Below are 18,102 nucleotides of genomic sequence, written 5' to 3'. Positions count from 1 at the left end.
TAATTGCACATGTGAGTCTGTAAGTGATTATGATCTGACGCTCCACCATGGTCCCCATATCCACAAGTGGTCTGTACACCGATGGTGCCCTTCCTCGCCATAAGGGTCGTTACCTACGAGGGGTTGCAAAAAGGAGTGATGAAGACACATACATAGGCACACTTGTCATAATTTGTGCACTGCATTGTTCATTGAAGTGCCTCTACAATAACTGCTATCTGACAGATATACATGTACATCACAAGGAGGGAACTGAGTATTTCATGTGTGCTACAATACTGAATGGACAGAGGCCTACGTGGCTATTAGGGCCTGCATTGTGAGCAGTAATTAATTCTAGATGCGTAGGTGATGGCAAAATGTCTGCCCACTGTAGATCTGCCCTTTCGTTGTGGAAGTGACCTCATACCGCTAGCGGTTGACGTCACAGCGTAAGGCGGTGTTTACCGCTGTTCGCACCCTCATTGGCTAACATGGATGCCAATGGGGAATCCTGGCGTATCATGATCGCCGCCGGCGGTGACGGTGCACACCGCCGCGGAACGTACGCACGCTCATCATCGTTTGATCACTTGACTCCCTGATCTCTTGCGGACAGGTACTCCACTCTGTGTACTGCTGTGGCCTGCCTCTGGCTATGGATGTGCCACGTGTTGCAGGGGAAAGGGCCCCGGCCTTCACCCAGGAGGAACTGGAGAAGCTAGTTGATGGGGTCCTGCCCCAGTACGCGAAACTGTACGGACGGCCAGATGTACAGGTGAGTCTGGGTTGGGGGGGCACTGTGTGTGTGTAATGGATGGTGTTGATTGCACATATGTGTGCACCTCTGAGCCTGCATGGGCCATGGTGCATGGCATGCTGCGTGCGACTGTCCTGTAAGTCTGAGAGTACTGTCCGTCCCATAGTGGACGTTTAGCCAGCTGTTCCTATCGTGCAAGTGCCTGACCTCTGTGTTCCATTTCTGTGTCGCTCTTTTAGTTCAGCGCCCACCAGAAGAGGGCACATTGGCATGCCATCGCCAAGGAGGTGCGGACATTGGGGGTTTACAACCAGCGGAGCACCCACTGTAGAAAGAGGTGGGAGGACCCGGGGCACTGGGCGTGAAAGATCAGTGAAGCCCAGCTGGGGAAGTCCTCCCAACGTGGAAGGGGTGCCCGTCGGGCACTGACCCCCCTCATGCGACGGATCCTGGTGGTGGCGTACCCAGACCTGGATGGGCGCTTGAAGGCTTCACAGCACTCACAAGGGGGTGAGTACTCATTTCACATACTTCAGTCTGGAAGGATGTCTGGGTGTGCACTAGGGTTCATGCTGCTTAGAGGCAGGGACTTTGACTGGTGTCCATCTACTTTATGGTCCCCAAAGGGGGTAGGGGTGTCTTTGTCAGGTCTCCCATACGTCTCCTCCTTAGGTAGTCCAGGGGATGGGTGTAGAGCAGTATTCTGGTCAGTAGTCAGGGGCATGGCCATGGGCATAGTGAACAGTGCTGCCTGTTGGGTGTGTCTTCTGGGTGGGTGTAAGTCTGGCCATTATGTACCTGCATTCAGCTATTTGCAAGTGTCTCTCCTGTTTTGTCTCCCCCTTTATCTATGTTCTCTTGTGTTGGTTTGGTGCAGCATCAACATCAGGCGAGGGAGCTGAGGCACCGGCAAGTGGTGAGGCAGCGGCATACGGATCCTCTGAGGCAGAGACAACCGACGCCCAGGGGACCAGTGGGTGGGAGGGCGAGGGGAGTTCCACGGGGGAGGCTACTTCCACAGGAGGTAGTGACTCCGAGACCTCCTCCGATGGGGGCTCCCCGGCGGTTGCGGACCCTAGTGCACACACCACTACCGTGACATCTTCTGCCACCCCCATTCCATCACTGCCCTCCCTTCTGCTTCCCACTGAGTTGCCCGTGCCCGCCCACCCAGAAAGGTGGGCGTCTCCTTCGCCCCAGGCACCTCCTCCCCTGCCCCAGTCAGCCCTGTTGCCCTCACAGAGGAGGCTATTGACCTCCTGAGAACCATCTCTGTAGGACAGACAACCATCGTCAATGCCATCCAGGGGCTAGCATCAGAGGTGCAGCAGACTAATACCTATCTGGATGGCATTCAAGGTGCTGTGTCTGCCCTACAGAGATCTTTTCAGGCTCTGGCCTCCTCTCGGACGGCAGCCAGTTTCCCTGGCCATTCCGTCCCCCCTCCAACCTCCTCTACCCCTTCCAGCACCCCACTCCCTTCACCCGTCCAAGGCACACATTCAGACACCCAGTCAAGCACATCAACACACAAGAAACACACTTCAAAACACAAGAACCACACTTCCCACCACAAGCAATCACACAGCCAACAAACACCTGCATACAAAACAACTTCCACTTCCCACAGTGTGCCCACCTATTCTGCCTCCCTGACTGTCCCCTCTACATCCACACCCTCATGCACTGCACCTTCACTCCCTGTTGCTGCTCCTCTTCCTGTACTCACAACAGCAGACAGCCATACATGCACCCCATACACCACACCTGCACTCACCACCACTACTGTAGTTGACACATGCAGCACACTCACCACACTTGCAGACACCCACACAACATACATCCACACTAGCTGTCTGTCTTCTCCCACTGTGTCCAGCCCCCTCCTCCCAAAACACACAAACGCACCAAGACACCCACCCATCAGACATCCACCACACCACAGCATACTGAGCAGTCACCTGCACCCACTACACGCACCCCTACACCACATACATCCACACCCTCTGCCTCCACTCCCACGCCCTCATCCACGCCCACCCCAATTGCTCCAAAGAAACTTTTCCTCTCCCGTGCTGACCTCTTCCAACCCACTGGCCCACGTCGTCTTGTCCCCAAATGTGCTCACCTCCTTGCCCTTTCCGCTCCTTCCACATCACAGCCCACCCCTGTCCGCCCTTCACATTCCCGTGCCCCTTCCCCAGATAAGAAAAAGGCCCGGACTGAGCCTAGGCCATGTAGCTCCACCGATCCAAACAGCCCCCACCCCCTTCAAAGGACAAGCCCACCCACCTCCACCTTCCAAACAAAAGTCAAAGGCCCACCCCTGTCAAAAATCCCCACCCCCACCACCCCCTGCCCTCCTTCTGTGAGGTGCCTGGATGCCCATATGGTGCCCTATGACGTGGAGTACCATGCACTTGTGGGAGTCAGGCTGGGTCCATTGTGGCCCATGGCAATTGTCGCCATACGGACTCGCCATTGGCCCTGTTTAGACTGTTTGGCTCAGTGAGCTTCATATTAAAGTTTCTGTGTGGCCTGTGTTTGGGCTGCACGCCGTTGAACCCTGGTCTTTTGTTTCATTTGTATGTACTATGGTCATGTTGGATTAGCCTTGTGTCAGGTAAGTCCCTCTTGCTGTGGGGGGTATGGGTTGTGCTGCTTTGAAGGGTTGGGGGCCGTTGCAGGGTGGGTGGAGTGGGTGGGTATGTGCCTGTGCCCTTTCTTCCCTTGTTCAGAAGGTTGCGGTACTTACCGTCGTCGTCTTCGTTGGCGGTCTCGGTCGTGGAGGTTATTGGCAAGGTGCAGGGCTGGCATGATCTGCAGCTCTCTATCTATGTCTGCCGCGGCACATTCTGCGGGACTAAGGTGAGTGTTTCCTTATATTTGGTTCATTTCCGCCTGGCTTTGTGTGGCGGTGGTTCCCGCCCCGGAACTGGCGGCGGAATTGTGGTTCATAATTTGATGGGCGGGTTGGGCCTTTTCGACGGCCTGTGGGCGGACTCTGCCGTCGTCGTCGGCACTCCTCTGCTGGCGGTGGGTGGTTCACAGGATGCCTGAATTTCGGTTGGTTCATTATTTGTCGGTCCGGCCCGCTCCTCTGTTGGCGGTTTCTACCGCCAACGCCGGCGGAGCAGAACAGACCGCCATGTTCATAATGAGGGCCTAAGTTCCGTGGGTGTGCATGTGGGAATACCCTCCTGAGGGCCGCAGACATCTGGCTTAACCCCGGCCGGCACCCCCATAGGCACAGTGATAGTTTGTCAATCTAATTCACCAAGATCAGACAGGGGGGGTGAACCTATTTCTGGTGGGTATCGTGGGAGCAGAGCACAGCCCTAATCTCTGCTCCGGATAAAAACCCCTAGCTACTGACAAGGTGATGGGCTTATAGAAAAATCCTAATGGCAAAATCCTAATGCCAAGTCCCATCATAGAAGAGTGCCTGGCAGTGAAAATCCACCTCCCCGCCATATGCGGGGGTTCTACAATTAATCACCATGCAGTCACCCTCCATGGACTTATTTGTAGGTCCAATCCACTCAACTCTTCGCACATATAGTATATTCCTAGATTCCATGGGGTGAAAAGTAGTGTTTTGGCTCAGCCAGTGACAAACCTTATTCTGCAGGTTTTCAGTTTACTCGCCGTTGGGAAACTCAAGGTGGGGGGCAGCAGCTAATACTGCCATGTATGGGCAGCACTCAGGAGGTAGATTCAGACGGGGCAGTCTTCTGGATGGTGCAAAACGGGCATCCTTACCCCCGTTATTTCTATGGGCCCCGTCTATGGATTGCCCCCGATTCACTGTTTCCCTCCCAACGCCACGAAACAAGGGGCCCCTTATAATACCTAATGAGGAGCCCACAGCACGAGATTGTGAGGGGTGAACATTAAAAGGAGCTGAAGGCAGAACTCCTGAGAAAGGACGGTCCCCCCCCTCGAAACTCTGGATTACTAATGGGTTCTCCCTGCAAGCGACTATCCTCACATCTTCTTTCCTCCAGCACGGGGGACCCATGAGCGGTCAACACGGGAACTGGCCTATTGAAAGTGGAGATCAATGTCTCCAATCTGGATAACCTTTCTAGGACTGGAGCCAAACACTGCTCAATAATGTTTTTAAATTTATCCAGTACATGATCCCACTCCTGACTGCCATCTGGGACCCCCACCTTGATGCTCATAAAACCTCTTCTCTCTGGTTGCTTGGGCTGTCGCTTCCCTTTTACTGGCAGAGCACTCTTTTTGGTTATAGGTGGGGTCTGTACTAAAGAGTCCACCAAGTACTCGCTCCCAGTTACTACCTCTCTTGGGTGGGTGTCATTTAGGTGGGAGCCAAAACCAAGAAGGCAGGCCCAGCCCAGCCTCCTTCGGGCTCCGATGGGCGTCGATGGACCTGCCCTGGGCCCGGGCGCGCCCCAGGCCTGTCCTGCCCAGTGGTGTGCCCCCTCGCGCTTTATAGCACTCGTTGGAAATGGCAAGTGGGAGCAGGTGCTGTCCAAAATGGCCGCCTCCTAGGGCCACAAAGCAGTCTGGGATATGTAGTCCCTTTTAGCAGAGTTTAGCGCTTCCCACTCAGCGGTGTGCCCCCTCGTGCTCTAAAGTGCTCATTGGAAATGGCAAGTGGGAGCAGGTGCTGTTGAAAATGGCCGCCTCCTAAGGCCACAAAGCAGTCTGGGATATGTTGTCCCTTTCTGCAGAGTTTAGCGCTATTGTTTCCACTAAAAGTGCATTTCTCAGAAAACGTTTCTACTAAAAGTCCTAATACCCAAAACAAGACCTCCTAAAAATCCTTGGTGGTGAAGTGGTGAAATAGACAAATGAATCAATTGGTGCACACAAGATGGAAGGGCTTCAGAAGACATCAAATGTAAAGAGAGGAAAAACCCACATATTACTTCTGTGATTACAGGGTCAATTTAAGTCGTAGATTTTCTTTAAAAAATGTGAACTGCATATCTCAACAACTGCCAGTGCGGGGGCTTAGCCGTCCACTCAAGAAGATGGCAACATTCCTTTGATGTTCACATAGAAGGGGAAGGGAGGATTTGGGTCAGTCTACTACACTACCTCTCATGTGTTATAAAAAAAGTATCCTTGGGGTGAAAAGTTCTGAAAAAAATGGCCTGGCTGTCTCTTATGACTAGAGGACTTTTTTAGGATCAAGAATAGCATATCTGTTTAGTGGCAAGTGCCCTCACCCAACAATTTCGTGGCATGCTGTATTCATTCATCCCATGGGGAGCAGGGTCAAAACTAATTTGCATATGGCTGGGTCCAAACTGGGGTGTCTTTGTGGGCAAAAAAAACAAAGAATTGGGATGCTGCCTGCGCGATGCCAGTGGCTGAGATTAGTTCAAGGATTCCATCTCTCACCTTGTTGTTTTCGGTTATGCTTCACCATTGGGCTTATGTTCATCATACATCTGGCACTGCAATGCCCCAGAGGCCCTGCGAGGGGGCTCTTTGCTGTAGATCTTTTGTTATTTAGCCAAAGAGTCTATCTGAGTAGTCTACTGTACTCCCCAAAAATACTTTTATCATACCATTCTTTTGACATCTATGCAGGTGTCTGGAAAACCTGAGTGAACAAGGCAAAAATAACGCATGTAAAACCATTAAGACACCGTTGTCAGTGTGGGGACAACACTGAGGACAGAAGACATCTTACAAGCCAGAAGAAGACCAGTGGGAGCGAAGATCCTGGGACCTGATGTATGGCCTTCACCTCAGGTCTAACGAAACAGCCCAAGAGAATGCAGTACATGCAGAACTGATGGGTGAGTTAGAAAAGGCTAGTAGGATCATGGGATATAAAATTGTTGAATGAAGCTCCCCTAAAAGGAACAGAAGGTGTTGTTTCAAAGGGAGGTTTTGGTGCTCCGGAAAGCCACAATGCAGCAGAAAGAGGGCTCAGAGATTTGTTACCATTGAACTTGTCGACGCTGCAGGCACTCTGTGACCCAGATGAGACACACAAGGAATTTTGACAATAGAGGGAAGGTGATTAACTGTGAGGGCCTCAGTCTGAACACCTGCAGCAGGCTTCTCAATTGAGTAGCTTGTGAGCTACTGGTAGCTCTCCAGTTACCTATAAGTAGCTCTCCTGAGTGCTGCCAAGCCCACTGAATTAGAAGCTTTTGCTTGGTTGCTTTGCTATGTAGTAATAGTGGGCGGAGCTTGCGGAGTTCTACTCTGCGGAATTTTGCTTAGTTATCTAAAAACTCAGTGGAATTCCACATGCGGCGGAATGCCACCCAGTCCTAGTTTATTTCAGTCTCTTTCCCCGGGCTTCTATCCCATGCCCCTCTCCCAGTGTAAGGGACTCATCCTACATCGCTCCACACATGTGCACCTGTCCACATACTCCCAGTTTCTGAAACACATGGTCCAGCAATTGCCAGTTAATGTTTTCTGGTGAGGGCATAGTCTTGTCTGACCTTCCCACGTGCTTTATAAGTGATGATGTTTCAAAAGAGCCAGACAGAGGTGCAGTAAAATAATGCAACATTTGAAGTGATGCAGTAACTCGCGCTCAGTTCATTTGCAAGTCCTCCGAGGCTGGCACCAAGGCTGCCACCTTACTCTTCCTGACCCTTCCCGACTCGGCCAGGCTGGGATGACTTCGACACAGCATAGAGTTGGCTTGGATGAATTTAGGTTTAGAGCATGGAGCTTGTGCTGGCCCAGCTGAAAACCTTTACCTGAAAGGTTGTGCAGTTCTGCTGCTGCCAAGGACCAGAGGCCTCAACCTGCGTCAATTTCACAGAGGGGGGAAACAAAAGGTGGGCTAGAGCGCTAACCCTTAGTGAATTGTGGAATACCACCATATTAAAACTTCCAGAGTGTCGTGCATTAAGTGTCTATTCACTACCAAAGAACAAACACCCACTCATCAGTTGCTGTGAAGTAACGACTAAAGCGTGAACCCGTAGCGCATTATGGAATAGGGCCATATTACACATTCCCGTGTAGCATGCATTATGGAGCTATTTTCCACCAATAAGTAAGCACCCATTCATACACTCACCTGGGGGGCAGAGCACACCTCCCTGCTGCCATGATCCCACATGTTCAGCTGGACAGAGCCCGAAACCAGAGCCCTGTAGCCAAGGATACCATCATCCCAGTCCAACCCGCACCATGTCAAATGGCGGCCCTGCTCCTCTCCATGCCAGGGATCTATACTGTCCACGCCGCCTCATACAGCCCAGGACTCCGCTCACACCACTAACACTGCTGCCTCATCAAGTAGCAAGACACTCCTCCCGCCTGCCCCCTTCCTCACACCGCCGGCTAGGTTAACCTCTTCGCTGCCAGGCCTTTTCCCCCTCCTGTGCCAGGCCTTTTTTGGGCTATTTGGGGCAGTTCACGCTTAGGCCCTCATAACTTTTTGTCCACATAAGCTAGCCAAGCCAAATTTGCGTTTTTTTTTTCCAACATCCTAGGGATTCTAGAGGTACCCAGACTTTGTGGGTTCCCCTGAAGGAGGCCAAGAAATTAGCCAAAATACAGTGCAAATTTCGTTTTTTTCAAAAAAATGGGAAAAAGTGGCTGCAGAAGAAGGCTTGTGGTTTTTTCCCTGAAAATGGCATCAACAAAGGGTTTGCAGTGCTAAAATCACCAGCTTCCCAGCTTTCAGGAACAGGTAGACGTGAATCAGAAAACCCAATTTTCCAACACAAATTTGGAATTTTACGGGGACATACCCCATTTTTACGATTTTTTGTGCTTTCAGCCTCCTTCCAGTCATTGACAGAAATGGGCATGAACTCAATGCTGGATCACAGAAAGCTAAACATTTCTGAAAAGTAGACAAAATTCTGAATTCAGCAAGGGGTAATTTGTGTAGATCCTACAAGGGTTTCCTACAGAAAATAACAACTGAAAAAAATATATATTGAAATTGAGGTGAAAAAAGCAGCAATTTTTCTCTACGTTTTACTCTGTAACTTTTTCCTGCAAATGTCAGATTTTTTAAAGCAATATACCGTTACATCTGCTGGACTCTTCTGGTTGCGGGGATATATAGGGCTTGTAGGTTCATCAAGAACCCTAGGTACCCAGAGCCAATAAATGAGCTGCACCCTGCAGTGGGTTTTCATTCTATGTCGGTTATACAGCAATACATTTGCTGAAATATAAAGAGTGAAAAATAGCTATCAAGAAAACCTTTGTATTTCCAAAATCGGCACAAGATAAGGTGTTGAGGAGCAGTGGTTATTTGCACATCTCTGAAGTCCGGGGTGCCCATACTAGCATGTGAATTACAGGGCATTTCTCAAATAGACGTCTTTTTTACACTCTCTCTTATATTTGGAAGGAAAAAATGTAGAGAAAGACAAGGGGCAATAACACTTGTTTTGCTATTCTATGTTCCCCCAAGTCTCCCGATACAAATGATACCTCACTTGTGTGGGTAGGCCTAGCGCCCGCGACAGGAAATGCCCCAAAACACAACGTGGACACATCACATTTTTTGACAGAAAACAGAGGTGTTTTTTGCAAAAGTGCCTACATGTAGATTTTGGCCTCTAGCTCAGCCGGCACCTAGGGAAACCTACCAAACCTGTGCATTTTGAAAACTAGAGCCCTAAGGGAATCCAAGATGGGGTGACTTGTGGGGCTCTGACCAGGTTCTGTTACCCAGAATCCTTTGCAAACCTCAAACTTTTGCTAAAAACCATGTTTTCCTCACATTTCGGTGACAGAAAGTTCTGGAATCTGAGCCGAGTCACAAATCTCCTTCCACCCAGCGTTCCCCCAAGTCTCCTGATAAAAATGATATCTCACTTGTGTGGGTAAGCCTAGCGCCCACGACAGGAAATGCCCCAAAACACAACGTGGACACATCACAATTTTTGACAGAAGGTGTTTTTTGCAAAGTGCCTACCTGTAGATTTTGGCCTCTAGCTCAGCCGGCACCTAGGGAAATCTACCAAACCTGTGCATTTTTTAAAACTAGAGACCTAGGGGAATCCAAGATGGGGTGACTTGTGGGGCTCTGACCAGGTTCTGTTACCCAGAATCCTTTGCAAACCTCAAAATTTGGCTAAAAAACACGTTTTCCTCACATTTCGGTGACAGAAAGTTCTGGAATCTGAGACAAGTCACAAATCTCCTTCCACCCAGCGTTCCCCCAAGTCTCCCGATAAAAATGATACCTCACTTGTGTGGGTAGGCCTAGCGCCCGCGACAGGAAATGCCCCAAAACACAACGTGGACACATCACAATTTTTGACAGAAAACAGAGGTGTTTTTTGCAAAGTGCCTACCTGTAGGTTTTGGCCTCTACCTCAGCCAGGACCTAGGGAAACCTACTAAACCTGTGCATTTTTTAAAATTAGAGACCTAGGGGAATCCAAGATGGGGTGATTTGTGGGGCTCTGACCAGGTTCTGTTACCCAGAATCCTTTGCAAACCTAACAATTTGGCTAAAAAAACAAGTTTTCCTCACATTTCGGTGACAGATAGTTCTGGAATCTGAGAGGAGCCACAAATGTCCTTCCACCCAGCGTTCCCCCAAGTCTCCTGATAAAAATGATACCTCACTTGTGTGGGTAGGCCTAGCGCCAGCGACTGGAAATGCCCCAAAACACAACATGGACACATCACATTTTTTGACAGAAAACAGAGGTGTTTTTTGCAAAGTGCCTACCTGTAGATTTTGGCCTCTACATCAGCCGGCCCCAGGGGGGACAGAAATGGCCTAAAATAAATATGCTGCCCCAGCCACCCCTGGAGCGACTGTTGCCTACGGGGTCACTCCCCTTGCGTGACATTGGCGCAAAAAAAAAATCCCCGGTGCCTAGTAGTTTCTGACCCCCTTGGGGGCAGATTGACCTAAAATCGGCCGATCTGCCCCCAAGGGGGGCAGAAATGGTCTAAATACAATCTCCCCCCCAGGGGAACGACCCTTGCCTAATGGGTCGCTCCCCATCTCTAAAAAAACAAACGAACAAAAAAAAACACACAAAACAAATTTGCCCTGGTGCCTAGAGGTTGCTGCCCCCCCGGGGGCATATCGGCCTAATAACAATAGGCCGATCTGCCCCCAGGGGGGGCAGAAATGGCCTAAAATAAATTTGCCCCCCACCCCCTCAACCCCCCCCAGGAGCGACCCTTGCCTACGGGGTTGCTCACCCTGCGTGACATAGGCGCAAAAAAAAAAATCCCCGGTGCCTAGTGATTTCTGCCCCCCTTGGGGGCAGATTGACCTAAAATTGGCCGATCTGCCCCCAAGGGGGGCAGAAATGGTCTAAATACAATTTGCCCCCCAGGGGAGCGACTCTTGCCTAATGGGTCGCTCCCCATCTCTAAAAAAAAAAAAAATACAAAAACACACAAATTTGTTTTGCCCTGGCGTCTAGAGGTTTCTGCCCCCCCGGGGGCAGATCGGCCTAATAACAATAGGCCGATCTGCCCCCAGGGGGCAGAAATGGCCTAAAATAGATTTGCCCCCCCAAACACCCCCGGGAGCGACCCTTGCCTACGGGGTCGCTCCCCTTGCGTGACATTAGCACAAACAAAAAAAACCTCACAAAACAAATTTGCCCTGGTGCCTAGAGGTTGCTGCCCCCCCCGGGGGCATATCGGCCTAATAACAATAGGCCGATCTGCCCCCGGGGGGGCAGAAATGGCCTAAAATAAATTTGCCCCCCAGGGGTGCGACCCTTGCCTAAGGGGTTGCTCTCCTTGCGTGAAATTCACGTAAAAAAAAAACTCCCTGGTGTTTAGTGGTTTCTGTCCCCCTTGGGGGCAGATTGGCCTCGTAAAAATAGGCCAATCTGCCCCCAAGGGGGCAGAAATGGCCTAAATATAATTTGCCCCCTAGGGGAGCGACCCTTGCCTAATGGGTCGCTCCCCATCTCTAAAAAAACAAACAAACAAAAAAAAACACACAAAACAAATTTGCCCTGGTGCCTAGAGGTTGCTGCCCCCCCCCCGGGGGCATATCGGCCTAATAACAATAGGCCGATCTGCCCCCAGGAGGGGCAGAAATGGCCTAAAATAAATTTGCCCCCCCCCACCCCCACAACCCCCCCCACCAGGAGCGACCCTTGCCTACGGGGTTGCTCACCCTGCGTGACATAGACGCAAAAATAAAAATCCCCGGTGCCTAGTGATTTCTGCCCCCCTTGGGGGCAGATTGACCTACAATTGGCAGATCTGCCCCCAAGGGGGGCAGAAATGGTCTAAATACAATTTGCCCCCCAGGGGAGCGACCCTTGCCTAATGGGTCTCTCCCCATCTCTAAAAAAACAAAAAAAACACACACAAAAAAATTGCCCTGGCGTCTAGAGGTTTCTGCCCCCGGGGGCAGATCGGCCTAATAACAATAGGCCGATCTGCCCCCAGGGGGGGCAGAAATGGCCTAAAATAGATTTACCCCCCCCCAAACACCCCCGGGAGCGACCCTTGCCTACGGGGTCGCTCCCCTTGCGTGACATTAGCACAAAAAAAAAATCCCAGGTGCCTAGTGGTTTCTGCCCCCTTGGGGCAGATTGACTTAAAATCGGCCGGTCTGCCCCCAAGTGGGGCAGAAATGTTCTAAATACAATTTGCCCCCCAGGGGAGCGACCCTTGCCTAATGGGTCGCTCCCCATCTCTAAAAAAACAAACAAACAAAAAAAAACACACAAAACAAATTTGCCCTGGTGCCTAGAAGTTGCTGCCTCCCCCTGGGGGCATATTGGCCTGATAACAATAGGCCGATCTGCCCCCAGGGGGGCAGAAATGGCCTAAAATAAATTTGCCCCCCCACCCCCTCAAACCCCCCCCCACCAGGAGCGACCCTTGCCTACGGGGTTGCTCACCCTGCGTGACATAGGCGGAAAAAAAAAAATCCCCGGTGCCTAGTGATTTCTGCCCCCCTTGGGGGCAGATTGACCTAAAATTGGCAGATCTGCCCCCAAGGGGGGCAGAAATGGTCTAAATACAATTTGCCCTCCAGGGGAGCGACTCTTGCCTAATGGGTCGCTCCCCATCTCTAAAAAAACAAACAAAAACACACAAAAAACACACAAAAAAATTGCCCTGGCCTCTAGAGGTTTCTGCCCCCCCGGGGGCAGATCGGCCTAATAACAATAGGCCGATCTGCCCCCCCTGGGCAGAAATGGCCTAAAATAGATTTGCCCCCCCAAACACCCCCGGGAGCGACCCTTGCCTACGGGGTCGCTCCCCTTGCGTGACATTAGCCCAAAAAAGAAATCCCAGGTGCCTAGTGGTTTCTGCCCCCTTGGGGCAGATTGACCTAAAATCGGCCGGTCTGCCCCCAAGTGGGTCAGAAATGGTCTAAATACAATTTGCCCCCCAGGGGAGCGACCCTTGCCTAATGGGTCACTCCCCATCTCTAAAAAAACAAACAAATAAAAGACAAGAAAAAAATTTGCCCTGGCGACTAGAGGTTTCTGCCCCCCCTGGGGGGAGAACGGCCTAATAACAATAGGCCGATCTGCCCCCAGGGGGGGCAGAAATGGCCTAAAATAAATTTGCCCCCCAGGGGTGCGACCCTTGCCTAAGGGGTTGCTCCCCTTGCGTGAAATTCACGTAAAAAAAAAAAACTCCCTGGTGTCTAGTGGTTTCTGTCCCCCTTGGGGGCAGATTGGCCTCGTAAAAATAGGCCAATCTGCCCCCAAGGGGGCAGAAATGGCCTAAATATAATTTACCCCTTAGGGGAGCGACCCTTGCCTAATGGGTCACTCCCCACCTGTAAAAAAAAAAAAAAAAAAAAAAAGAAACAAAAAAAAAAAATGTATCCCTGGTGCCTAGAGGTTTCTGCCCCCAGGGGGGGCATTTTTTTGGAAGGCCTTTTCTGCCCCCTAAACGCCCCCCCCCCGGGAGCGACCCTTGCCCAAGGGGTCGCTCTCTTATGCCAGTTTCTAATTTAAAAAAATATATCCCTGGTGTATAGTGGGCATTTCAAAAGCCGGATTGCTTGCAATCCGGCTTTTGAAACGCTCAGAGAGACTTCAAAATCTCCAGAATTTCCAGAATTTCCTTCCCTTTGAAGCCTCTCTGGCCTCCTCCACGTGATCGAAAGAGAAAAGCTGAGCTTCCAGCGCGATGGAGGAGGCCCTCTGTGATTGTCGTCACGGGGGGGTCAGGGGTGGAAGGGGAAGGGCTTCCCCTTCCCTCCACCACCGGGGGGGGGGGAGCCCATGGGGGGAGCGGTTGCGCTCCCCCCAGTTCCTGGGTGCAGGACGAGGTGATCTCGTCCAAGGCACCCGGGAACCGGTGCCTTGGACGAGATCACCTCGTCCAAGGCACCGTAGGGGTTAAAGGGGCATTGGCATCTCTCAAGTGAGAATTTTACCTTCGCTGACACAAATCGTTGGGGTGGTTGAGAGGCTCACCAGTGAACTCCACTCCGCCGCCTGGTGGAGTTTTTTTGCTGAACTCCATGCTCCGTTTAGAGCATGGAGTGCCAAAACTCAGTGAACTCCGCCAGCGGAGCGGGGTTCACAGCCAACCCTTAGTATGTGTGCCAAAATTGAGGAGTGTGTATTCAAAATGAAAATGTGTGCATTTTTGGATAAGCTGATGTTTGCAAAAAAAAGGTTGAATTTCCAAAGTATTTTTAAAAGTCATATTTGAATGATAACTCATGTGGCATTGGAGACCTATTACTAATCTTATTATCTTGGTACCAGGGGCATTGTAACTATGGCTGTTATGTATTACCCACCTAGAGAAATTCTACATTGGCAAAGCATTTTTTACATCACTGCTGGCAAGCGTACCTGATTCCCTGAGATGAAGACCGCTGGTAATCTTGCTAGTGGTGTCGACACTAATGTAATCTTGTCTGATGTGGTCGCTATTACAATAATAGTTGCTCAGGGTGATTTTCATTGAACATAAATACCTCTCATTATAGAAAAGGTTGGAGACCCTTGACCTACAGCAACCACACTGAAATAGGGATGACTAATAAACACATTATAAACACGTATAAAGCAAACATCAAACAGGAGTGTGCCACGTATTTCCCAAATAGACTAGTAAGCCTATTATGCCCAGCCAAAGAGGACTTTTGCGCAGCCAATTAATATCCTCAAGATGTGAAAACAGAGCAATCCCTCCCTTCTGTGACCAGATGTTCGACTTTTTTCAAGACAAAATTGAACTGCCATCAAGGGTAGGTCGCTCCCCCTGCCGCTGCAGCTCCTCCAAGTTCCCGAGTTCCTGTGTTCCTGAGACCCACCTAACTGTAAGTACCCCCCTCCTCCCAGCCCCTCGCCCTGCCCCGCGCCACTCACCTTCTCTCCTGCTCCTGCTTCTTTTCCTCCTCTCTGTCTCTTCCTCCTCGCTCCCCCTCTGCAATCTTCTTCTGTGTTCTTCTGTTCTTCTCTTCTGTTCTTCTGTTCTTCCCTTCTGTTCTTCTGTGTTCTTCCGGTCTTCTGTGTTCTTCTTCTCTGTTCTTCTCGGTGCTTCTGTGTTCTTCTTCTCGGTTCTTCTGTGTTCTTCTGTGTTCTTCTGTGTTCTTCTCTGTTCTTCTGCTCTTCCGATCTTCTGTGCTTCTGTCTTCTGTTCTTCTGTTCTTCTGTTCTTCTGCTCTTCCGGTCTTCTGTTCTTCTGTTCTTCTGTTCTTCTGTTCTTCTGTTCTTCTGTTCTTCTGTCTTCTGCTCTTCCGGTCTTCTGTTGTTCTGTCTTCTGTTCTTCTGTCTTCTGTTCTTCTGTCTTCTGTTCTTCTGTCTTCGGCTCTTCTACCTCCTCCGTCTTCTTCCCCCGAGCCTGCCCTCCTGCTCCTTCCTCATCCCCCTCCCTCACTCGCCTCCCCCTCTCTCACCCCTAGCTAACCCGTTCGCTATCTACCTCCCTCACTCCTCCTATCTTCCTATCTCTCTAGCTCCCTATCTCACTATCTAACTCCCCCACTCTCCACCTCCTCCTACCTACCTATCTGTCTATCTATCTATTTCCCTATCTATCGACTTCTCTATCTATTTTCTCTATCTATTTCTCTATCTCTCCCCCCCTCCCGCCACCCCCTCTACTACCTATCTCCCTATCCTCTCACTCTACCTCTCTCCCTCACCCACCTCTACAACCCCCCCTCCCCTATCTTCACAACCCTACTCCTATCTCTCTCCCTAATCTCCAAACCTCCTAACACTCACCCTCCTCCACCCTAAACCCCCTCCCCAGCTCCTCTCACTCTACCTGTCCCCCCCCTCCCTCGCGCTTTCCCGCCGCGACCTCCTGCACGCCCCCGCCCCCCAGCTCCCATTCGCCCCCAGCTGACCCCTCCCCCCCCCTCCTACCTCTTATGGCGGCCGCTGCGCGACAGTGGTAGCGACCCTTGACCCAAGGGTAGGTCGCTCCCCCTGCCGCTGCAGCTCCTCCAAGTTCCCGAGTTCCTGTGTTCCTGAGACCCACCTAACTGTAAGTACCCCCCTCCTCCCAGCCCCTCGCCCTGCCCCGCGCCACTCACCTTCTCTCCTGCTCCTGCTTCCTTTCCTCCTCTCTGTCTCTTCCTCCTCGCTCCCCCTCTGCAATCTTCTTCTGTGTTCTTCTGTTCTTCTCTTCTGTTCTTCTGTTCTTCCCTTCTGTTCTTCTGTGTTCTTCCGGTCTTCTGTGTTCTTCTTCTCTGTTCTTCTCGGTGCTTCTGTGTTCTTCTTCTCGGTTCTTCTGTGTTCTTCTCTGTTCTTCTCTGTTCTTCTCTGTTCTTCTGCTCTTCCGATCTTCTGTGCTTCTGTCTTCTGTTCTTCTGTTCTTCTGTTCTTCTGCTCTTCCGGTCTTCTGTTCTTCTGTTCTTCTGTTCTTCTGTTCTTCTGTCTTCTGCTCTTCCGGTCTTCTGTTCTTCTGTCTTCTGTTCTTCTGTCTTCTGTTCTCCTGTCTTCGGCTCTTCTACCTCCTCCGTCTTCTTCCCCCGAGCCTGCCCTCCTGCTCCTTCCTCATCCCCCTCCCTCACTCGCCTCCCCCTCTCTCACCCCTAGCTAACCCGTTCGCTATCTACCTCCCTCACTCCTCCTATCTTCCTATCTCTCTAGCTCCCTATCTCACTATCTAACTCCCCCACTCTCCACCTCCTCCTACCTACCTATCTGTCTATCTATCTATTTCCCTATCTATCGACTTCTCTATCTATTTTCTCTATCTATTTCTCTATCTCTCCCCCCCTCCCGCCACCCCCTCTACTACCTATCTCCCTATCCTCTCACTCTACCTCTCTCCCTCACCCACCTCTACAACCCCCCCTCCCCTATCTTCACAACCCTACTCCTATCTCTCTCCCTAATCTCCAAACCTCCTAACACTCACCCTCCTCCACCCTAAACCCCCTCCCCCAGCTCCTCTCACTCTACCTGTCCCCCCCCCTCCCTCGCGCTTTCCCGCCGCGACCTCCTGCACGCCCCCGCCCCCCAGCTCCCATTCGCCCCCAGCTGACCCCTCCCCCCCCCTCCTACCTCTTATGGCGGCCGCTGCGCGACAGTGGTAGCGACCCTTGACCCAAGGGTAGGTCGCTCCCCCTGCCGCTGCAGCTCCTCCAAGTTCCCGAGTTCCTGTGTTCCTGAGACCCACCTAACTGTAAGTACCCCCCTCCTCCCAGCCCCTCGCCCTGCCCCGCGCCACTCACCTTCTCTCCTGCTCCTGCTTCCTTTCCTCCTCTCTGTCTCTTCCTCCTCGCTCCCCCTCTGCAATCTTCTTCTGTGTTCTTCTGTTCTTCTCTTCTGTTCTTCTGTTCTTCCCTTCTGTTCTTCTGTGTTCTTCCGGTCTTCTGTGTTCTTCTTCTCTGTTCTTCTCGGTGCTTCTGTGTTCTTCTTCTCGGTTCTTCTGTGTTCTTCTCTGTTCTTCTCTGTTCTTCTCTGTTCTTCTGCTCTTCCGATCTTCTGTGCTTCTGTCTTCTGTTCTTCTGTTCTTCTGTTCTTCCGGTCTTCCGGTCTTCTGTTCTTCTGTTCTTCTGTTCTTCTGTTCTTCTGTTCTTCTGTTCTTCTGTCTTCTGCTCTTCCGGTCTTCTGTTCTTCTGTCTTCTGTTCTTCTGTCTTCTGTTCTTCTGTCTTCTGTTCTCCTGTCTTCGGCTCTTCTACCTCCTCCGTCTTCTTCCCCCGAGCCTGCCCTCCTGCTCCTTCCTCATCCCCCTCCCTCACTCGCCTCCCCCTCTCTCACCCCTAGCTAACCCGTTCGCTATCTACCTCCCTCACTCCTCCTATCTTCCTATCTCTCTAGCTCCCTATCTCACTATCTAACTCCCCCACTCTCCACCTCCTCCTACCTACCTATCTGTCTATCTATCTATTTCCCTATCTATCGACTTCTCTATCTATTTTCTCTATCTATTTCTCTATCTCTCCCCCCCTCCCGCCACCCCCTCTACTACCTATCTCCCTATCCTTTCACTCTACCTCTCTCCCTCA

Source organism: Pleurodeles waltl, chromosome 2_1, assembly GCF_031143425.1.
Source record: "Pleurodeles waltl isolate 20211129_DDA chromosome 2_1, aPleWal1.hap1.20221129, whole genome shotgun sequence".
Taxonomy (NCBI): Eukaryota; Metazoa; Chordata; class Amphibia; order Caudata; family Salamandridae; genus Pleurodeles; species Pleurodeles waltl.
The sequence above is the reverse complement of the archived record's forward strand: the minus strand, read 5'-3'. Positions refer to the sequence as shown.